Source organism: Rhineura floridana, chromosome 1 (assembly GCF_030035675.1).
Source record: "Rhineura floridana isolate rRhiFlo1 chromosome 1, rRhiFlo1.hap2, whole genome shotgun sequence".
Taxonomy (NCBI): Eukaryota; Metazoa; Chordata; class Lepidosauria; order Squamata; family Rhineuridae; genus Rhineura; species Rhineura floridana.
In genome coordinates this window covers 77,041,834-77,057,674 of record NC_084480.1, presented here as the reverse complement: position 1 = coordinate 77,057,674, position 15,841 = coordinate 77,041,834, and the positions used below count along the sequence as shown (strand labels likewise).

Sequence of the window (15,841 nt, the reverse complement as noted above, 5' to 3'; positions counted from 1 at the left end):
AGGCAAGTGTGCACAGGACTGCAACCTTAATCTGTTGACTGATTGCCACATTTTTCTCATCTGTCTGTCTCTTTAACTTTCCCTGGCAACATTCACTCTCCAATTCTGAGCAATTTCTGTTTTCTGTAATTGCATTTGATTTTAACAAAAAGATCCTCACTCATTAATATTCACATCAGCACAGCATGTCCACATTAAGGTTGCAGAGGTTGGGGGGGGGACCAAACAAGCCAGATGAATCAATATTGTACTTCTTAACTTGCCTGATTCCCCAGCTAATTAAGCTGAAGTATTTGAACTCAGTCCCATTTAGTCCTCTTGAAGTAAAATATTTACAGGTTCAAGGCATGATCCATCCCACTGAAAGTGTATTTGTGCTCATGTGAGAACCCATTCCTCTTTTCCCCCTTGACCATGTATACCTAGACATGCCTCCTATATAATTAGGGTTGCCAGGCTCAGGGTCTGAGACTGATCCTGTATCTTTAGGAGAAGAGAAAGTCAGCCAAGTGCAGGTGTTCTTGCAACAGTGTAATGGGAAAAACCACAAGGTGGAATTCTCCCTTCCCCCTCCACAACTGGTTGCCAGGCCTGGGCTCCAAGAGGTCTTCTGTATCTTTAAAAGTTGTGCAGGGGGAAGAGAGAATTCCACCTTGTGGTTTTTCCCATTACAGCGTTGCAAGAACACCTGCACTTGGCTGACTTTCTCTTCTCCTAAAGATACAGGATCAGTCTCAGGCCCTGAACCTGGCAACCCTATATATAATGCATATTTTTTTTAATTATGGATGCTTATATTTTAATGATAGAGAGCCAGTGTGGTGTAGTGGTTAAGGTGGTGGACTACAACCTGGGAGATCAGGGTTCTAATCCCCACATAGCCATGAAGCTTACTGGGTGACCTTGGGCCAGTCACTGCTTCTCAGCATCAGAGAGAGGCAATGGTAAACCCCTCTGAATACCACTTACCATGAAAACCCTATTCATAGGATCGCCATAAGTCGGGACTGACTTGAGGCAGTCCATTCCCATTCCCATTTTCATTTTCATATTTTAATGGGATTGTTTTATTGTGTATTCTAATGACAGACATTTATTTTAATCCTTATGGTGCTAGTTTTTATATTTTTTTTAAACCACTAAAAAGCCTTTTTCATCCACCTGTCCACCTCTTTTCCTATGGGTTGAGCTCAAAAGTTACTCATGATCTGGGCAGCCAAAGAAGGAAGAGGGCTCTCTCTGCGTATGTGTGAATCATGGCTTAAATAATTTATGGATTATGTGGTGATATCTCTTTAAGAAGTTTGCTTAGTTTTGGAGGGAACCCCTCTGGGGGGTGGGTATATGACGGTGAAGCCCAAATAGGGAACCCAAACACTTCTAGGCTATGGAAGTGGTGGTTAGTCCGTCATAACAAAGGACTTGTTATATGCCTTCAAGTCGATTATGACTTATGGCTACCCTATTAATCTTTTTTTATATATATTCATAAGGTTTTCATGGTAAGGGGTATTCAGAGGTGGTTTCCCATTGCCTTTCTCTAAGCCTACAGCACCCAGTATTCCCAGGCAGTCTCCCATCCAAGTACTAACCAAGCCTAACCCTACTTAGCTTCAGAGTTCAGACAAGATTGGGTGTGTTCAGGGTAGTATGGCTGTAGGTAACAAAGGACTAGCTTATAGTAAATACTAAAATTATCTCCAGTTAAATAAATGAAACATTATGCGTAAGAAGCCTGGCATAGTTCCTTACTGGTGCATCAGACAGAGAACATTACATGGTACCAGGAGTGGGGTGCTTTCAAAAGAATGTGTCCAATTAGAAGAGAAGAAACTGTAACTAAAAGTAACAATGGAGCATTTAAGACTACTGAGTGTTTCCAGCAATGCAACAGAAAATCTGAAAAATTTTAAGCAGGCATTTGACCTCTATCTGATGGCTGGTGGAAAAAACTGAAATGGAAGATGCACAGAGGGTAACTCTCTCTGTCAGTGTAGCAGGGAAAGAAGCAATGTATTTATACAATGGTTTACAACTCTCTGTCTAAAAGCCTAACTATAAGATTGTGCAGAGAAGTTTGAGGAATACTGCCTCCCTACAAGCAATGAAACCTTTGAACATTAAACATTCAGAATGAGATTGCAAAGAGAGAAACCACTGAGGCTTTTGTGGCTGATCTCAGGCTGCTAAGCAAAACATGCAATTATGGAGAGTTGACTGAGTCCTGCATCAGAGACCAGCTAGTATTGGGAATCAAAGACAACAGTCTCAAGAAAAGACTGCTAGAAGATCATGAACTCAAACTAGAAAAAGCTCTCAGAATTTGCATAACAGCTGAAGCAACAGAGGAGAAAACTTCACAAGGATGACAGGACCCAACAGAAGTCCTAGAAATTCTTAATGTATCACCACAGGAAGCTATGCAGAAACCACATAAGACTAGGAGCTCCAGATGCACACAAACTATTGCAGCAAGACATGAACAAGAAGAAAACAAAGCTGTGCACCAAATGTGGCTGCCTTCACTAGCCTATGCAGTGCCCAGCACATGGAAAGTGTTGCAAAGCATGCAAGAGGCTACACCAATTTGCAAGAATCTGCAATCAAAAGCACCACATGAAGTATAACAAAGAGTGCACAATCTGCATGCTGAAGGGAGTGAGTGCAACTAGGAGAGCGATGAAGATTTCTACATTGGCGTGTTGTAAGAAATTGATGCATCACAAGACTGGAACATTTTCCTTGACAACAATGGATTAATGGTAATATACAAGTAAGACACAGGGGGACAAGTTAATGTTATACCTGAACTTCCTGTTATCGAAATGCAAATCAAACCCCTATATTTAGAGGGTAAGAAGATTAACCTAAGGGCTTATAATGGGGGCACCATTCCAACAAAGGGCAGGTGTGAGCTAGTGAGACTGAAGGAGGAGCCAGACAAGCTAAGTGCACTGGACATTGTTGAAAAAGTAGAAGAGCCAACTCCCTGGGTCCATTCTTCAGTTATTGTGTGGAAAAGGATGGCTCTCTGAGATTATGCCTCGCTTCCCCCAAAATGAACAAGTATATCAAAAGAGAACATTTCCCCATTCCTTCAAAGGATGAACTCTTTGGAGATACTCCATGTGCCAAATAATTCTCCACTCTGGATGCACTTTCAGAGTTCGAGCAAGTGCCCTTAGACAGAGAAAGAACAAAGTGATGTACTTTTAACACATTCTATGGAAGGTACTGCTTTAAGAGACTTCCATTTGGCATATGCTCTGCTAGTGAAGTATTTCACAAACAGATTCAACAAATATTTGAATGGCTGGAAGGAACTGTGGTGTACATTGATGACCTACTGATATGGGGCAAAAATATCCAAGAACATGACATGAGCCTCAAACTGGAACTAGAAAGAGCCAGAGCAGCTGGCAAAAATGTAAGTTTCGGGTGCAAGAAATAACATACTGGGGTGGGGCGAGGGAACTAACTAACAAAGGTGTGCACGTTGATCCCCACAGGATTAAAGTAATCGTTTATTTTTAATCTGTGTATCGCCATAGGCTGTTACAAGAAAGTACAGTCATATATACATTGAAACAAAGGTACAATTCTTGATTAAAATGTAAAAATTAAAACATTATTTGCAACCACTATTCTTAATAAAACTGGCTCTGAGTATCTTTGCAGCTAAGGCAAAATTTGCAGTCGAAGTTATTACATGGGGTTGGACCGAGGATAGTAAAAATATTACTTTTGGGGGTCTAATTAATTCGTTAATCGTATTCAAAGTTGGAAGTAAAATTTTTGCTCTTGGGTAAGAAAACATTGGGCAGTCTAACATATAATGTAATAGATCATCTGGCACCTTGCACCCAGCTATACCTAGCCTTTGGTCATACGGGATACCAAGATATCTGCCTTGTAAACAGGATGAGGGCATCACCTGGAAGCGAAGTTCGGTATATGCTCTTCGAAGTGGAGCCCTTGTTAAAATATCTAAGTAGTTAGGCCAAGCGGAATTAGGGTTGATAAGCATAAACCATTTAGAGAAGTGTGAGTTAGCGATCGCTACTCTGTCTTGTTGAGTATCATGATCATAAATCTGATTGCGGAGAGTATTTGAATTAAGGTTACAAAGCAAGGGGGGGTTAGAAGGTATTATACCCCTAAGGGTGGAAAGTTTTTTGCCCAGACCCCATTTACCAGTTGCTCCTCCCAGCACAATTTAGCCAGAGAAGGCGGGTCAGTAACCGAAAGTTTTTTCCAATAACGTAAAAACATTAGATCAGCTCTGGCCATTAAGGAAGGGGAATTGAGTTCAATTCTCAAATAAGCTGCCGGAGTGCCTTTAGGAAGACCTAGGATGTTCTTGTAAAATATGTTTTGAATTGGCTCTAGGATTAGGCGCAAGGAAGGGCCCCAAATCTCACTTCCATACAAAATTGTCGGGAGGATTTTTGATGCATAGAGTTTGACCATAGATCTCATTAATTGGCCACCCTTGGTGTAGAAACATTTCTTCAACAAACCAAGGGCCCTTAACGCTTGAAGCTTAATATGGGCCAATTGTTGGGACCAAGACAATTTGTTATTGATATATATTCCCAAATATTTGAAGGTGTGTACCTGTTCCAAGGTGTGGCCGTTTAGAAGCCAGGTGGTATTGGCTTGGCTATGTTTTCCGCAAACCATTATTTTGGATTTTGTATAATTGATTTTGAGAGATTGTGAATTGCAATAATCTTGAAGGTGTAAAAGCATTCGTTTAAAACCCACCCTATTTTGCGAAAGGAGAAGTAAATCATCGGTGTAAAGTAAAACAGGGATTTTCCTTTGTTTGATCGTAGGGGGGGGGAATGCAGGGGAATCCATGGCTGAAACAATGTCATTAATAAAAAAATTAAATAAGAAAAGGGCCAATATACAACCCTGCTTAACACCCTTTCTCATTAGAATTTTTTGGGATAGGACGCCGTTGAAACCAAGTCTAATTCTTAAATTAGTGTCATAGTGTAAAATTTGGAGTAGCCAGAGTAGTCTTTTATCGATGCCAGCCTTATCTAATTTCCTCCAAAGCAGGAGTCGATCAACTGAGTCGAATGCTGCTGCAAAATTGATAAACGCTAAATAGAGAGAATTTAAAGATCTCATTTTTACTTTCGTGATGAAATGGTGAAGAATATACAATTGATCGATTGTGGAAGTCCCTTCCCTAAAACCTGCCTGAACATCTGATATAACAGTGTGATCCCTATCCCAGTCAAGTAGTTTATTTAAAAGATATCGCCCATAAAGCTTAGCCACCACATCTAAGAGGCTAATAGGGCGATAGCTGGAGGGGTTGGTGGGATCGCCTTTTTTAAATATAGGGATTACTATGCTCGTTTTCCAACCAAGGGGAGTACATCCAGTTTCATTAATTTTTGTAAATAGAATTGCCAAGATAAGGCACCACCAAGTAGGAAAAGCTTGATATAGATCAGGTGGGATCATGTCTTGGCCTGGAGCTTTCCCCAAGCGGAGATTAAACTGCCAATTTCAGCTTCGGTTACCGGAAGCCATTTCGGGGAATCTAAAGGGAGAGAGGTTGGAACATGGGAGTGTGGAGATAAATCTCCAAAGACCTTATAAAAATGTAGGGTCCACGTTTCTGGTAAGATCAGGGGAATCGTAATAGATGGTTTGTCAAATAAGGAACCATGAACTAGACTCCAAAACTCCCTCTGATTGCCCTGGAGCGCTGCCAGGCCAAGGCATTGCCAAAGTGTAAAAGTATGAGCTGTACGTTTGTGTTTCAGTAAGTTATTGTAATCTTTTTTAAGTTTTAAAAGTTTTGCTTTAGCCGTTTCTGAATAGTGATGTCTGGTAAAGCATATTTGGTGGGAAAGTTTTTTCTTTTGGGCAAGGCAATACTTGTCAAACCACGGTTTACTGCCGGGACGTGGATTAGCAAGGTAAACATTAGATGTAGTGACTGTTGAGTGGAGATGGTTAAGGATTCGTTCAAAGATCTCCCTAATATCATATGCTGGCATAAATGCTTTTGTACGCAGCTCCATCATGGTGGAAGATGATAAAATTGTTTTGACCTGTTCAACTAATAATGGGGACCACCTTCGATGTTTTGGTCCCTGGAATGCCTCTGGATCAGGTAGCGTCTGAGGGAGCATCAAATAACCAATTGAAAAGGAAAGTTTTAACAATAGAGGGAGGTGATCACTATCCGATCTGTCCTTGATGGCAAAGTTTTTTACATAATCTATCAAACGAGGAGAGATCAAAATATAATCTACCACGCTGGCTCCTCTTTTAGACAGAAAGGTAAAAAATCCCTTGGACGTGTCGAATTTTGACCCATTGAGACATAAAAGGTGGGCACTAAGTAATAGCCTAAATAAGGTGTAGCCGTTGGTATTAATCACCTTATCACGCGAAGAGCGGGGCAATACTACCAAATCCCCCGGACAGAGATCAGGGGGAACCGGGGATTTTGGGAAACTGGGGCCCATCCTAGCGTTGAAATCTCCACCAATTATTAAATTGTGAGAAGGGTACTTTTGGAGAATTAATTCAATAAAATCAGAAAAATCATACCACACTTGGGACCGAGAGGATGGGCTGTGGGGGGGAAAGTAAACATTTATAACTATAAAAGGAGAGTGGGGGGATTTCGATATGGTGGGACGAGGGATAGGGGATATTATTAAGGCCTGACAATAGTCATGGGACGGGGATAGTATCTCAGTAACTGTAACATTTAGCTCAGTCGAGATTAGAAACGCTAGGCCTCCACTAGGGCGGCCTTTCTGGGCCAAACGATTGGCAGGCTTGGTCCAGCATATAAATCCTTTGACGTAAAGAACATGATCTTCTGTTAACCAAGTCTCTTGGAGACCTAGGATATCAAAGGAACGGAAAAAGGATAGAAGCTCGGGGTCAGAAGCTTTATTATTCCAGCCTGCTATGTTCCAAAATAATAAATTGGTGTCTGTAAGAGGGAATGGGGCAGAAAGGTCTGGCGGGGTATTCTGGGGTTTAGTGACAACAGGAGATAACAAAGGATTTCAATGAATTGAATCATCAAAAGGTTGAATTTGATCTAATTCGGGTCTTATTACACTGACATTTGAGATAGGGAAATTCCCCCCCCCCGGGAAAGGAGCCTCGGGGGTTGAGTGGGCTGGAGTGTTATTTCAATCTCGTTCGCAGTCAAATAATGCTTTTCTTTGAAGGGTATTTGGGAAGGGAGTGTGACTCCTGTTAATGGTATAGGGGGAGCCATAGGGGAATTTTCTTTAAAGGGAGAAGGGACAGAAAGGGCAAGCTTTTGCTGAGATCGCAGATCTGCCTTTAAACGATCAAGTCTGTAGATTATTTTTGTTTGCTCATCTTGGGAAAGCTCAGGGAAGACTTCAATAAGTTGCAGATCTTCCGACTCTCTCGATTCATTTTGTAAATCCTTTATAGGGCAATGTGGTTCCAAGTCAGACACATAAACAGAGGGAGGAACAGCGGATTTACTTATAGGGTTACTTTGTCGAAAAGGGCTGGACACCAAAGGAAAAGGATTAAAGTAATCACTAATATGCCACCCCCAAAGGACAAGGAAGGCTTACAAAAATGTCTGGGAATGGCTAATTTTATAGGAAAATTCATTCCCTCTCTAGCAGATAAGATCAAACACATCAGAACCCTGTTAAAAGGGGTGCCCTGTAGATATGGAACACAACTACAACAATGAATTTCAAAATGACCTACAAGTGATCAAAGAAGCCCTGGTTCTTAGCTACTATGACCACAGGAGAGTAACCAAGAACTCCACAGATGCATCAAAGGATGGCAGATGTGCTATTTTATTGCAGCAACATGGGGAGGCATGGAAACCAGTGGCTAATGCATCCAGGGTACTCACCAAGATATTGTGTCAATATGCACAAATAGAAAAAGATGCCCTGGCACTCAGCTATGGATACAAAAAAATCCATGTCTTTATTTATGGAAGGCCAATTTTGGCAGAAACCAATTGCAAACCACTGGTTTCCATTGCACTGAAAGGATTAGCAGACATACTTCCACAAGTGGAAAGGTTATTTTTTTCAGCTGCAACTGTATGATCTTCACATTGCCTGCAAGCCCAAGAAAGAACTGCTAATAGCAGGTACTTTGTCCAGAGTTTATGACAAAACAGAGGTGCCAATTCCAAATACAGACATGATACACATGAACCTAGTCAAAAGGCCGATACCAGTGTCAGAAAAGATGTGGTCAGCATTTGCCCAAGCCACAGGTCAGGATGCAACCCTGAAAAAAGTGATTACAGCAATTGGAAAGGGTTGGCCAAATCAGCATATATCAATCCTGCATTACCAATTGAAGGAAGAGCTCTCAGTACTTGATAACATCTTGTTCAAAGACAGTACTGATAGTATTCAAAACTTTACAGTAAGATATGTTGCAAATGTTACATGAAGGCCACATGGGGATAGAAAAATGCAAATGAAGGGCATGGGCTGTTCTATACTGGCCAAACGTGCATATGGACATAGAAGGGAGAGTGAAAACCTGTTCAGTATGTCAGAAGTTTAGGTCAGCTCAGACAAAGGAACCTTTGTTGTTGGAGGATCCCTGCGCACAGGTGGGCATTAATTTGTTTGAGCTAGCAGGAAAGCACTACTAGTTAATTATTGATTATTTTTCCAGTTACCCAGAGATAGCCCAATTTGACAATATGACAGCCATCCATGTTATTACCCACATTATATCTGTCTTTGCATGGTATGGCATACCTATAATAGTATGGACAGATAATGCAAAACAGTTTGATTGCCATGAGTTTCATGAGTTTGCAACATTATATGGGGTTGTTTACAAAATATCCAGTCCCAGGTATCCACAGTCCAATGGCCTGGTTGAGAATGGTAGCCCCATGCAACATGGCCTGTCCCAGCAGAACTGCTGTTCAACAGAAAACTCATCACATGACTGCCACAGCTGCTGAACAGTGAGAAAACTGAGCAGCTGAACAATGAGCAAACAGTGAGCAAACATCTGTGCAAAGCCAATCAAAAATGGTGGTATGATAAGGACGCCAAAGATTTGCCATCACTTCAGGCAAATGACAATGTGTTGATTTCAAATGGCACAACATGGGAACAAAAAGCTGTTGTGTCCCATCAAGAGGCTCCCAGATCATATCAAGTGATCACATCAGAAAGATTCATTTTTAGACAGAATAGAAGGCATCTACTACGTATTCCAAAAGATCAATCTGAATCAACCATAGATAACCTACATCACTCAGCACCAAATGAGGAACTCAAATACATGAAAGGGGAGGCAGGTGGGGAAACAAATACTCAAACCCCAGCAACAGAAAACAGTATGAGCAAACAGGCACCAGAAACAGTAACAGAGATCCCACATAACCACAAGACAACCAGACAGACTCACTGAAAGTTGTTAAATGTTGTCATTACCTTGTTGTGTGTTTGTTATCAATTTATAGCTTTTATTTAAAACAAAAAGAGGGAGATGTAGTGACACCCTTTAAGAGGTTCACTTAGTTTTGTAGGGAAACCCTCTGGGAGGTGGTTATATGGGAGAGGAGCCCAAGCAGGGAGTTCAGACTGTGGAAGAGGCACTTAATACAGCATAACAAAGGACCATGCTACAGTAAATACTAAAACTATCTTCTATTAAATAAATGAATCATTACATTTAAGAAGCCCGGCATGTTTCCTTAGTGCTGCTCCAGAGAGAGAGCATAACAGATTGCCCAGTTATTTCACTGTAGGATCTTGCTCATATGACCTTTACCTGTTCACATTCTATGATTGTGGCTGTTTTATCTTTTTTAGACTATTTTAAACAAAACACTATGAATACAAAAAAACAAAAAAAACCTTTCATTCACCATCTATATTGAACAAGAATTCTGTGTTCCTTGCAATTATTTTCTATGATAAAGTAATGGATGAAGAACAAAAGTGCTCATGAAAGAAAGTAATTCATTTCACTCAGTATTTTAAATATTTGAAGCTGATATCTCTTTTGAATGGTATTTTGATGTTAAACTCACCCCAACAACGATTCTATCTGATTCTTGAGTAATCTCTTTTAATGAATGTTTCAACTCAGTAGATACTTCTTAACTTGAGAGTGATCATTTTAAAATGGCTGAATTTTGGATCAGAAATATTAGGCAATTAGGTAACTATGCTTCAATATAATGCTTTGGTTTACTGACTGTCTTGCTTCTCCATCTTTTCTGTTCTTTGTCTTTTCTTTGTCTGGCAATTACCCACATTTATAGTTATTTCTTCACAATCTCACCTTTTTAGATTTTTTTAAATTTACATTTAAATAAGAGATTCTTTGATTAGCATTTGGAGAAAAATTAATCTATACATACATCAAATATTAAGCTACATTATAAAACATTTTTCTTTGTTATTAAAACTGCTTGTATACAGGTCTTATTTTCCACTCCACTCCCTTCTAAACTTTCATACTCCTAAGATTAAGAAAACATTTGTATCATACATAATATTAACTTCATATTTTTTAGATTTTCAACATTCTGTTTTGACTCAAAGTTACTTTCTTTATATAAAATATAACAGTACTATAGACTAAACATTTTTAGTCATTAAAATATATTGCTTTGTAAAACTCCTTTGCTAACCCAAATTTAAGTAAGAGATTCTTGTACATATGATTTCTTACATTCACCCTTTCAGGCACTCAAGCATAGCTCTTGAGTATGATTTTGCATTTCAAATCCAATGGAAAGACAGGAAGACAGCTAGACTGAGTCAGAAACGGAACTACGTCTGTTGTTTTTCATGTCTGTAGCTTCAAAAAGTCCATGTGTGTCTACTTTATAAAAGTGATTCGTAGCTTGTAGCAGCATGATCCACAAACTATGCAAAGCACAACCTCTTTTACAAAAGAGGGAAGGGTGTTTGTGGGTACAGGGGGTGCTGGCATAGACCCCACTCTTGGAAGCAATGTAAAGGAGCATGGGAAGAACCAAGAGAGTTATTATTTGAGCAGACTACAGTAACCAGTTCACAACAGACATTGCATGCTAGTCTTATGAACATAAAACCCTTTGGAAGATAAATCAGAAGCCTAGAAATCAAAGGGCCTTTTCAAAAACACTAGCACACACTTTAGGATGTATGCCCTGAAACAGTTGGTGTGGCGATGTTCCACATGGAACCAACTACATTGGATCTTACCTCACAGTTAAGGCTGGACACATGTAGCATCATCCTGGTTATGATGAGGCCCTTCACCTGGATAGCCATTGGCCATGACATGTGGGCACTTTAAATTATCAACTCCAACCACAAAGTAAGCTGTTTACATATATTACAGGTTCAATTTGGTGTAATGCCATAAATAAGCATTTTTCAGCAATGTAGGAGCTGTAATGTTTCAGCTAGCCCAAAGAAAGTCCCTGGTTGTCATGTTTTTGCATTCTGAAGATGTTTGCTAAAGTAGCTTCAGTAGCACATGAGAGATGGGGGCTGAGCAGCTGATTTCAATTCTGTGCATTTGAGTTTGGCACAAAGAATGTGTTGGTGGTGTCACTGACAACAGGTGTACTATTATTAAAACAAACAACAAACTTTTTCTTTGGACTTACACTGACAGATGCTGTTGCTATACATTTGTCAGCTTTTAAAAAAACAAATTTATAAAGCAACTGTGTGGTTGTAAGCACTCCATGAGTACTTAGGATTTAGCAATTGTTCCTACTCTCTCAAGTTTTAAAAGGGTTACAAGAAATGTTACAATCAACACTTCTTAGTAGTACTACTTCCTCCTGAACAAACAATGGGACATTCTTTCCAGGGGGCAGTTTCTAACAGATGTTGAAAAGCACAGGAGAGAAGATGGAATCAATGATTTTATTTCTTTTATTTAAAACATTTCTATACTGCCCATAATCAGATCAGATTTCATAGCAGTATACACAAATGCAAGTGATAATTAGGGATGACAGAGAAATTCAAATAAGTTCACAGGTAAAGGAGAACCTACCTTCTCCACCTTTTTCAAAACAACATGCAAAGCAAAACACTGCCATGCTTCCAAATTCACACTTCTCTGACTTTTACAATGCAATTCTCCAGCCAAGTAATGTGTACAAAACTGCATACACTAGGGTATATATGCACATATTAGCAAAATGTGCATATTTGTGAATATGACATTAAAATGCATTATATTAGGGGAAATTGCTTTGTAAAAATGGGCAAAATTACATACAAGCCTCTTAGGAGAAATCACTGAAGAATTTTCATGAGGTTTTTTTTCCCAATCACAAACTTGTGGAAATGTGAAGTGAACTTAAGGTTAGAAAAATGAGAAACTGAGAGAAACCAATATTGACAGACCCACCCATCCCTAGTATACTACAGCGCAAACAATAACATAGGAACATAAACTACCTTATATCAACTCAGTCTTCATGGATACTGTAGAGGGGCTGACTTGGTCTAAGGCAGCTTCTTATACCAAGTCAGCCCATCGCCATTCCTTAGTAGCAATTTTCCAGGGTTTTAGACAGGAGTCTCTCCCAGCCCTATCTGAAGATGCCAAGGACTGAACCTGGGGCCTTCTGCATGCAAGGTGGATGCTCTACCTGTGAGTTACAGCCCTTCCCCATATCATATCATCATAAGAGTCAGCAGTTCAAACTACAACATATGCTGAGGCATATATACATTTTTTAAAATGGCAATCATTCCTCCTTTTTTTTAGATGTCTTTTAAGATGAGCTCCTACTGGGAGGAAGGGCCGGATAGAAATCTAATAAATAAATAAAAGCAGTAGTGTTCAGACAGGCCTTGGGGGCATGATTTTTTTTTTAACCAAGTTGTCTTTTTAAAAAATGTTTTTCTTGGGGTTATTGTAATGTTATGTCTTTATATTATACACCGCCTTGGCTTTTTTTTTTATGAAAGTGCAGTTTGTAAATATTTAAATAAATCTATAAAAATGTCTTAACCAGATATCTAAAAGCTTGTGAAGTAAGCATCATCAGGGCACCTTCTTAGGGAGGACATTCCAAAGCCAGAGTGCCACCAATGGAAAAAGCCCTCTCCTTAGTAGTTACATAATGCACTTCTGATAGGTAAAGCACTTGGAGCAAGGCCTCAGCTGAAACCCTTAATACAGAGTCAGCCTGGTACAAGGTGAGCTAGTGAGAGACCTGTAGGTGGGTGAGCTTGCATTTTGTGGAAAGGATACCAAAGTGCAGCTGAGGACAACTGGCAGGTGTGACTACAGGATTGGGGCCAAGGAGGTCACAAAGGTCAACATGGGATGGGTAGAGGAGAGGTACCAGTTCCAGTAATTCCAAATGTTTGTGTGGAGAATCAAGTCACCTACAGTACCAAAACACCACCCCTTCACTACTTTCACTTTGTTGTTGTTATGCTGCCCTTGTCATTATTGTTATTCTCTACCTGAATTGGTTATCACAGAGTACCAGCAATATACCAGGTTAATAGGCTTGCCAGGTTCTTGGCCTGAGACTGATCCTGTATCTTTAGGAGAAGAGAAAGTCAGCCAAGTGCAGGTGTTCTTGCAACTCTGTAATGGGAAAAACCACAAGGTGGAATTCTCCCTTCCCCCTCCACAACTTTTAAAGATAGAAAAGACCTCTTGGAGGCTGGGCCTGACAACCAAGAGGTCTTCTGTATCTTTAAAAGTTGTGGAGGAGGAAGGGAGAATTCCACTTTGTGGTTTTTCCCATTACAGAGTTGCAAGAACACCTGCACTTGGCTGACTTTCTCTTCTCCTGAAGATACAGGATCAGTCTCAGGCCATGGACCTGGCAAGCCTAACCAGGTGTCAGCAATATACCAGGAGATTCATGGGAGAGATGTGGGCTCTGAGGTAACCAGAAGAGAAGGTTCACAACAATAAACCAAGATGATACTGACTGTGTTGTATGAGTCTTTACATCTGTCCATTTACAGCATTATTATAGCGTTTTCACAAGGACCATTTACTTACGAAGAAACCTGACCTGATGTCACTCAATAAATCAATTTCAGAATCAAATCAAAGGAATAGCAAAAGAATTCTCATTGGAACTGAAATGTATTTTCATGTAAGTCAGACAACAAAGTCTATTTTGCTTTACCTGCTCTCCTAGGCTGCTTTCACACATGGGGCTGATTGCATTAGCTTAATGGATTAAAAAGGTAGCTCTTCTGTCCCAATTTCTAAAATCCCTTTCACACTGCAGAACCTGTTGGGTTAAGCTTTTTCAGCCAATATACTGGCATTTTGCGCATCTGTCTTTCACATGGTTTATTTTCATCCCTCACCCATACGCATTTTCCCCACTGTGTAGGAGGTCTAAGATCCCTTTAGGATCTGACTTTTCAAATTGTTTTAGTTGTATCAAGACAGGGGTGTGTGTGGGAAATGCTGCTGCTATCTGTGCCGATGCCGGAATATTGGTACAATGTTCGTCAGGCAAAAAGAAACCTCTGCGTGACTAAAGGGCGGGAATGCACTGCATGCTGGGATGTCTGTCATGTGAGCAGCTGCAGCTAGCGAAAAAGTCCTGCAATCTTCCGGGTTCCCAGTCTTGCTAACAGATTATTTCTGGTATCATTTATCACGGAAATTAGTGCTAAACTTCCACTACATTCCACTAGAATTCTGGAGCTAGCTTGTGCGTCATGTGAAAAATCAAATATAATGCACAAATTACCAGGTAAGAAATCGTCAGAATAACGGAATAAAGTGCAGTGCGAAAGCAGCCCTAGTTGTTCAGGAGCTGTTTATGGGTTTCTCTTCTTTGTAATGATACAATATTATGTAGGTGGAAAAGCTACTCTAAAAGAGTTCCCTTTTCTGCAAATGTCAAAGCAGAAGTAACCTAAGCGTATGTTACAAATTCTGTGTGAATGACAAAGTACAGAAAAGAGCTGAGCTAATTAAGAAGGGAGAATAACATGAATCAATTTTCTCCTATTTATTTTGTGGCCTTATTGCCCTTTGTGCTATCTGGTGCTACATTGATGTAGGTTTTTGAAAGAAAATACTTAAGCTTGTTTCCTGACACTCATTAAATGTACTTCATATATAAGACCATTGGATTCCATCTGCCATCAGTTCCAGCTAGCATGGCCAATGATCAAAGATGATGGGAACTGGAGTTCAACAACTTCTGGAGGGCCTCAGATTCCCCATCCCTGCACTAGACTTAATATGTGTGTGGAGCCTGATCCTAAGGGTTTGCTTTATGATCCAAACAATAGTGTGCACTGTTGCAGTTGTTGTCACCACGGGGACGTAGCTCTGCAGCTTTGCCCCTTTTCCAATTATCAAAATTAAAGGCATAGGTTTGTAACTACGTAAGGACAGTGGTGGCAGGTGGGGCTCCACAGGCAGGGCTCCATTGCTCTCCTAGCTTCCCAACATTGCAGGTCACTGCCATTGACCGAGAGTGGGAGGGACAAGGCACAGGGAGCTCAATGCAGTGTGGTGCAGTTGAATACAACCCAAAGGGTCAGGTTAGTCACCACTTGAGTCCCACTGATTTGGGACCCATGGATTTGTGTTAGTCAATGAAGACAACACTCTGTACTATGTAGCAATTGGCTATTAAGAGCCCTGAGCTCTTGTGTGATCTTCCAATTAATACTGATACATAGCTACCTGGAAATGTCTCAAACATCTCTCTGTTCAGAAATGCACAACTATCATCCTCCCCATTTGCGCACCTGGGAATCTTTGCTCCAGTTGCTCCCTTAGCTTTTTGTTTTTGCTTTTAGACTTTCTAAGACCTTAACTGCTCTTGGAGCCCTGAACTCAG

At 40.3% G+C, this 15,841-nt stretch overlaps 1 pseudogene; it reads right to left on the bottom strand.

The window, feature by feature from the left end:
• Nucleotides 1-1,543: 1,543 nt before the first annotated feature.
• LOC133375760 (5S ribosomal RNA) lies at nucleotides 1,544-1,662 on the bottom strand (annotated as a pseudogene).
• Between the last annotated feature and the right edge of the window lie 14,179 nt (nucleotides 1,663-15,841).